The 8,005-nt window shown below is 41.0% G+C and overlaps 1 pseudogene; it reads right to left on the bottom strand.

The window, feature by feature from the left end:
- Positions 1-739: 739 nt before the first annotated feature.
- LOC117451490 (ras-related protein Rap-2a pseudogene) lies at positions 740-2,071 on the bottom strand (annotated as a pseudogene).
- Between the last annotated feature and the right edge of the window lie 5,934 nt (positions 2,072-8,005).

Below are 8,005 nucleotides of genomic sequence, written 5' to 3'. Positions count from 1 at the left end.
CAAAAACAATGAAGAAAGATAATGATTCCTATCGAAAAAAGACAAAATTAATTAAGTTAAAACCTAGAAAACCTTAAAAAATAAATTAAAAAATATCAAATGAAGTCAATAATAAAGACTAGAAATCAATTTAAAAGGATTGTGTTGCTAATAAAAACCTAATCTGAAAAGATGTGTCTTCAACTGTCGTTGAAAAATGTCCGCTAAATTGGCCACTGATATTTCCTGGTAGGGTGTTCCACAGTTTAGGAGCAAAGTGAATAAAATGTGTTATATGGGAATGCTTTTTTATAAGCTCTCAAATCGCTCAAAATGTCTGTAGCATATCCCAAAAATCTGTGAAAATTATTATTATTATTATTGGCCTGCTGGAGAAAGCCTCACGTTAAAATCCTTAATATTTTTTTATTTCTTCTGTTTGTTGTTTATTGATCTGATTTATTTGCCTGTTTAGCACTTTGTTTTTTAATGTGCTATAAAAAAAATGGTTTGGGTTAAAAAACAAAATATCTCTAAATGCAGGAAATACTTTCTGTAGCCCATGCAAGCTTTATCTTGCTTTTATTGTATTCAGTTTAGGATGTGATAACTTAATGTCATACCTTTATATTTTTGTTCCCCGAAAGAGAAACATGATATTTTTAATCTGCAAATAAGTCCAGTGGATGACTCACTGTGACAGGAGGTATTCAAACTGTTCAAATTCCAACCAGTTCCTGTTCAAATGATCAAAACCAAGTCAAACAATAAAAAAGGGATTTATTAAGTCAAACAAAAAGAGGGATAAACATCATTAAGCATGTTTTTCAAAAGGCTGTACAATAATTCACAACATGTCTGATGTGCAGATATCAAAAATATAAACTGTTCTCCTTGATGTTCACTTCTTAAAACAATCTTATGTCACACACATTTTTGCATTAATACCCATCACTTCACAGTTATTGCACTTCTTTAATAACAAAAACTTCAAAATAAAACCTCACACATTTGAACATAACGCTGCTTCTACACAATGTATTACATCATCATTTTTGACATTCACAGTAAGTGCACATTTTTTTTGTTTTAAAGAAAAAGCCAACCACATTCGTCGTTAATCTGATATCTGTTGACATGTCCGTTCTCATTGTAGAATCTCTGTGCCTCCAGTGCTGATGCAGAGTTGGATGTCATGCTTTCAAGCCAGAAGACATTCATTAAAGTCTTTAATGCTGACTCTCGGTATGTAGCTCCCCACCAACAGAGTCCTTTCTGTCTCTCGTGAGCAGTTTTTTCATTCTCTTTTGGCGTTGTCGCCCACCGAGCAGCTCCCCATCCTTATGTGATGAGGCAGCTGTTGGTCTTGTTCAGTTTGGGTCGTTTGCGGCTCTCCTTGGGGAAGGTTTCTCGTCTCCAGCACAGGGGCCGGGCTGAACCTACTGGGCAGGTTGGCCTGCTGGAGCAGCTCTCTGAAAGCCTCCATCACGTTGACGTTGTCTTTGGCGGAGGACTCCATGAAGCTGTGGTTCCAGTCCTGCTCCAGCATGGACAGCACGTCCTTGCTGGACACCTGGCGCTCGTCCAAGCGGTCTATCTTGTTGCCTATCACCACAATTGGCGTGAACTTGTCCTCTTTGACCTCCAGGATCTCCTCTCGCAGAGTCTTGACCACCTCCAGGGATTCTAGGTTGTCCACGGCGTACACCAGGGCGAAGGCGTCGCTGTTCTGGATGGAGAGCTTCCTCATGGCGGGGAAGGAGTAGCTGCCACTGGTGTCCATGATGTTGATGGTGACTTTGACACCCGCCACCTCGTACTCCTTCCTGTGGAGCTCCTCCACTGTGCGCCGGTGCTTTGGCTCGAAGGTGTCTTTGAGGAATCGTTGGATCAGGGCTGTCTTCCCCACTCCTGCTGCTCCAAGAAACACCAGGCGCACCTCCGTCTTCTCCTTCACTTCAAAAGACATGATACGTTTCTGTCTCTTTTCTCCAAAACACAGCTTGAAATAATCTCTTCTCCTCGGGATCCTTGCCTGAGAACTGGATTGATGTCAGTGATGGAGCTGCATACAGTTCTGTTTAAGAGATGAAAGCAGATGCATAAGAGTGCCTGTCAAAGCTGCTCTCTGTATTTATGTTGACACACAGCTCCTGCCTCCTCCTGCTGCCAGCAAATCAGGAGAGGGCAGTATTCCTGAGTTTATGGCAGCCAATCACAGTCACGAATGGAGGAGGTAAGGGAAAAACAAAAGGGTGAAAGAAAGGGTTTGACTTCAAGTTCTTTGTATGCAATGCAGAAAACATGTCGGTACGTTCTGGACTACTGCTGCAAGGAGGATCAGAGGTGGTCATAAATCCAACATCCTGCAATCAATCATCTCACTTTTTGTCAAAGATGTTGCATGTAAATCACAGTTAAAGTAGAAAATCAAATATGCAGATAATTTACTTATGCTTCAATAATGTTTTTCAGAACATTAAGATAACTGCGGTGAGAGCTTCAATCATACAAAAAGCAATAAGGAGTGACGATAGTACCAAGCTGTCTCTGGTTTTATCTGCACTCATGATCAAGATATCACATCCATGTCAAGGACTGAGGAGATAGGGAGAGACGTTGTGCCCTATAGGTTTTCTTTTTACACAATTACTTCCATCACTTGGCCTAATAACAAAGCATTTCAACATATGTTCTAAATGTCAGCTGTGTGGGAAGCTTCACGTGGCCATTTAATTCAGATGTACAAGACAGGCATCATTATCATACGGACATGTCTCACATGCTCTCCACTCACTTACTTTTCCACTTGTTGCTATGATACCAACAAAGCCATTACCCAAGCTAGAAGGGGTTTATCAGTAGAAATGTGCACCTTATTAAATCTGTCATTCACTTCAATCGTTAACTCCGGATAATGGTAATGGCCAGTAATGGGGTAAATTGGCCAATTAGGTAATTTAAAAGCACACTTCATGTCACCATTTATGTAATTGGCCTCACAATCTGAGTATGCACCTTTTGGCTTTTTAAGGTTGGATTGGTCTGTGTCAAAAATTGCAGAGGTGGGGGACTCGAGTCACATGACTTGACTCGAGTCAGACTTGAGTCGCATATTTTTGGACTTGATACTTGCTTGACTAACATTGATAACATACTTAACTTTTACTTGCTATTGATAACTTGAGACTTGACTTGACTTGAGACAGATGACTCGAAAGGACTTTACTTAAAAAAATTAAATATTTGCATTTGTTTTTGTATTGTATGGAGCCCCTAAAGGGCAATGAAAAATAAATGAATACTGTATCTCGTTCCCACGACAAAGTTACCGGAGCGCCAAGTAGGAAGTGGAGCGCACAGGAGAAAACCGTTTCATTGCAGACTGTTATGTTTATGTTGGGAAATGGCAGTGCATACATTATTTTAGATATATTTTGAACTCGGACTCTCATTCACTTCATGAAATCGCTACAGCACCAGGAGGCAGCGGGACGTGTAACTCCTCCTCTGAGAAGTGCAGCACCAGCGCGCAAAGAGCTGTGCCTTTTACGCAACGCCTTCACTGTGTTGACTTTCATTAGAACAACTGAAGAGCGACCGCAGGTTGCTTCGTTTTAACCACACACACCTCTACACACATCGAACTGCCCGATGAATCACCCTATTACTCGTTTATGAATGAGATGTCCGGTCACTAAGGCGCATGATGTGTGTTCTGCTCAGCTCTGCTCTGCTCTGTATGTGTGTGTGTGTGTGTGTGTGTGTGTGTGTGTGTATGTGTGTGTGTGTGTGTGTTCGGTCTCGGTGTGTCTGTGTCTGTCCAACAACGGCATTTGTTTTCAAATTACCATCAACAGTAATTTAAAACACATCTGGCCAACTTTTGGGGGCCCTAAGCGAGCTTTGGCTTGGGGGCCCCCTCACTCTAGCGCGTTCTCACTACACACAACACGGAACCAACTTTTGTCTTATGATGTTAGCATAAGCACTAGGGATGTGCATCTCCATCACTGAGGCCGATGCGATGCGCATCTCGATACGTTGCCACGATACGATACATTAACGATACATACAACACCAGGCGATACGATACGATTGGATTCAACATTATGCGATACGATGCGATTCAACACGATGCAAAGCTATGATACTTCAATATGGTACGACAGAGGATTTTTGTTGTTTGTGTTAACAATGTGCAAATAACAACTACCATAGTGCAATGCCCATACAACTGCCAGCCTGATGTGTTTAACACTCATTCATAGGCTAACTCACCAGTGAGCAGAAAGCAGTGGTTTCTATATGAACAATAAAAAATAACAAGGTATAACAGGTATTTCATAACTGCTTACAATTGTAAGGAAGACATTTAAACTATTATTGGCAGTCACAGGCTGCTGTAAACTAAACACCACTCTCTCTGACAGAACACCTCACTGAGTGATTTCACTCATGTCTAACTTTCAGGTTTTACTTTTCAGCCGCAGACCCCATGTCGCCTCTTTATGTGCGGCGCTAAGTTCCTCGTACTACTTGTGTACTTTAAAGCGGCACGGCAACGTTTACAATTTGTGTTGCCAAACGTTTGAGTTGTAGGTATTTTTTCGGTGCGCTGTGTTTCTCTTTCTCTTCGACTTCCATGTGTGTTGACAACTGAGACTCTCGGCCTCCGTAGTGCGAAGCAAAGATCAAAGATCGTCTCTGCGGAGTGCTGACAGGATGAGGGGATATATGAATGAATCGTTTTTTTACCGATGCAAAGACGCTACAATCGATGCATCGCGAGTTCAACCAAAACTGTAGCCGATGTGCACTCTTTCAACCGGTGCACTCGCATCTTGAACGTTTATGCCGGTGCACCGATGTGAATCGGTGAATCTTAACATCCCTAATAAGCACACATATTGTATAAATAAGCATGTAAACACCATGAACCTAACATCCTCTAGGGGGGTCCGGGGGCATGTTCCCCCGGGAAGATTTTTTTATATTGAAGTTAAAAGCATCAATCTGGTGCACTTTGAGAGCAAAATTAAGAGATCTTTGGATACATCTCTCAACACCCATACTGTATGAAACAGAACTGTAAGCAGATTTTTCTTTATGAATATTTTACCAATCACTCCCCTTTTAAACTGTATTCTTGTTTTGTCATACAGTATTTCATAACTGTTTTTCATTTATTCTCTCTGGCTGTCCATCTCATAATGTTCACATAGAAATTAGCTGTCAATCGGAATATCATTCAGACATGCAGATTCGAAGGATTTATTTCTTTTGGAAATGTTATTTTAAATACAATTAAATCAAGTTATTTTGGTAAAACTAATGAAAAATGTAACAGCAACAAAATATAAAAAATAATAGAGGGCATTGACGGCTCGCCACTGTAATGTATTATAATATTGATTCAATAATATAATACATGACTTTGAGAATAGGCAATCTATGCATATTAACAACATTTATTAAACATACTTGCGATGGTGTTTTGAGATTATTATTTTTTTTCATTATTTTTGTCCCGCAAGGGGTCCCTTAGTGGCCGCTTATGTCGCTTAAAGGGAAATGGAAACACTTTTCAAACTGCTTTCCATGCGACAATATTACCATTAGGAAATGTATTTATCTAGTCTATTTCCAATGTAAACGATCGAGATACGCGAATTTACTTTTTGAAATACGTGCCTAATGACCATGGGCGCTTCCATTGCTCCGGGACTTTTCCAGTGACGTCACTGATTGGGTACGGCTTCCTGGGCCAAAGCTCAATAACAAACAACATGGCGTGCAATGCACCAGTAGTTTACATTACAAGAAAACGGTCGTCGTCAGGAGTTTATTGTATTGCCCCAGGCTGCACAAATGGATTTTATACAAAGAAGGAAGAAGTACATTTCCATAGGCTGCCACTAAAGGATGAGAAGCTGCTCAAAGTCCAGTCTGGATGCCTGGTTCAATACAAAACATTGGATTTGAAGCCAGGATCTGTTCCCACAATATTCAATTTCTCAACGTATGCAGTCGGGAACACCGACCATCCCAGCACGTCAGCCGCGCAAGACAATGACAGTGTCAACAAACGTGAAGTTCGAGCCACCAAACGAGTTGCTTCAGCTGCCGAGAGAGAGGTACATATTGCAGCACTATCAGATTACTAGCTCACACATGTATTTACTGACACAGTGTGACCTTATTAATTAACGCAATCGCGTCCAAACTAAATGGTAGCTATTATTATGACGCACAATAGAGAATTGGGGGTGTTCTATAGCTCAACTAATTAAACTGGCATACACACACTCATCTGTCGAAAACAGCCCTAAAAAGGCTAGTATTGCTATTGATGGATGGTATTGCAGGACCCAGAGCGCACGGAGCACAGAGCGGACAGCAGATAACGGAATTGCAGTTGTATTGCTTATAGATTATCAGAACATTTCAAAGGGGACACAGCCCCATTGGATATTAACCTATGGATTAACTACATCATCGTTTTTATCGTTGTAATGCCATTGAAGACCAGTTTAGACCAGACAATGAGGAAGGTAAGCCGTTAGCCTGGCGTATGTTAGTACCTAGCGCCACTTGTTTTGATGTACGTTTTTGTGGATAACCTCGCGAGTTTGTATCTTTCAGTGTTGAGGTGGGCACCGTTAGATTCTGTCTCCTTGCGATCATAAACGATGTGTTGGATGTGCGGCTAGGATAAGTAATAAGGGAGCTAGGAGTGATTTTCGGTGCAGTAATAGGTTAGCATTTTCGCTCGGGGCTAATTCAGAGGCTCACTGTTAGCATTGTGTTTTTTAATTTTTTTTATTCCGGATCGTATGCCACTCTATTCGACCGAATCGGTTCATAAGCATAGGCCATGGGATGCCTGGTAACTGTAGATGCTTCCACATCAATGTCATCTCCCGACGAATAGTCAAATTCATCGTTCAAAACGTCGATCTCATTGCAAAATTCCTCCATCGCTGCCATATCTGCTACGTTGTGTTGACTTCAGGTGGAGCGAAAACACAGCCAGTGACGTCACCATTTGGGACTCCCCTAATGGCGGCGGCCTGGTCCCGGAATTCCCCACCCGGGCGGCGGATAATTAATTTTCTTTTGGCGAGTAATATCATATACAATAAATATTACGATCAATATCCATTGTAAAATGAATAAACTACCGGAATATTATAACTGTAATTGGTGTTTCCTTTCCCCTTTAATGGTTCGGGCCCTGGTACATACTCTATTCCGTTGTATTGGCTTTGATGCAATATTTCTTTGTGCACAAACACAGCTAGGAAAACAATGAGACAGTGTCATATGGGAGCACCTTGGACAGGAGAAATGATGTGACCCTGCTGAAGGGGAGCCAGGGCAGGAGGCTTAACATGTTGATGTAAACTATTTGTGTTGTACTCCTGTTATCACTCAAGAGCCATTTGAGAACTTATAGGGTTATAATTTTAGCGTCCCACTCTCCATTGCTGTTTATGTTGAACATAAAACTAAACTTTTCATAACCACAATATTTTAACTGATTTAAATGCAGAAACAGGGGTTATTCATCAGAATTGTGTATGACTTGACTTGTGACTTGCTTGAGCAATGACTTGACTTGTGACTTGCTTGAGCAATGACTTGACTTGACTTGCTTGACTCTCATCACAGTGACTTGGGACTTGGTTGAGGTCTTGCAGGTTAAGACTTGAGACTTGCTCATGACGTACTCCCACCTCTGCAAAATTATGTTTAAACAGACCTGGTTATGTGTTCATTATTCTATCTCTGATGTGTCAAAATCAAATTTTCTGCTGGGAATAATGTTGTTAGGAATGTAGCAGACTCATTCTCTTCGGGAAAAAAAAATCATAATTCAAGCACATTTCCGGTCACATGTTATGTACGTATGCTGTATTTCATAAAGGCAAAGGATTCTGGGATGTTAAAGGGGACCTATTATGCAAATTCCACTTGTTCATGTATTTTATACATAAACATGTGTCCCCTCTGTGAAAAGAGA

Source organism: Pseudochaenichthys georgianus, chromosome 8 (genome assembly GCF_902827115.2).
Source record: "Pseudochaenichthys georgianus chromosome 8, fPseGeo1.2, whole genome shotgun sequence".
Classification (NCBI taxonomy): Eukaryota; Metazoa; Chordata; class Actinopteri; order Perciformes; family Channichthyidae; genus Pseudochaenichthys; species Pseudochaenichthys georgianus.
This window is presented reverse-complemented; position numbering and strand designations above follow the sequence as displayed.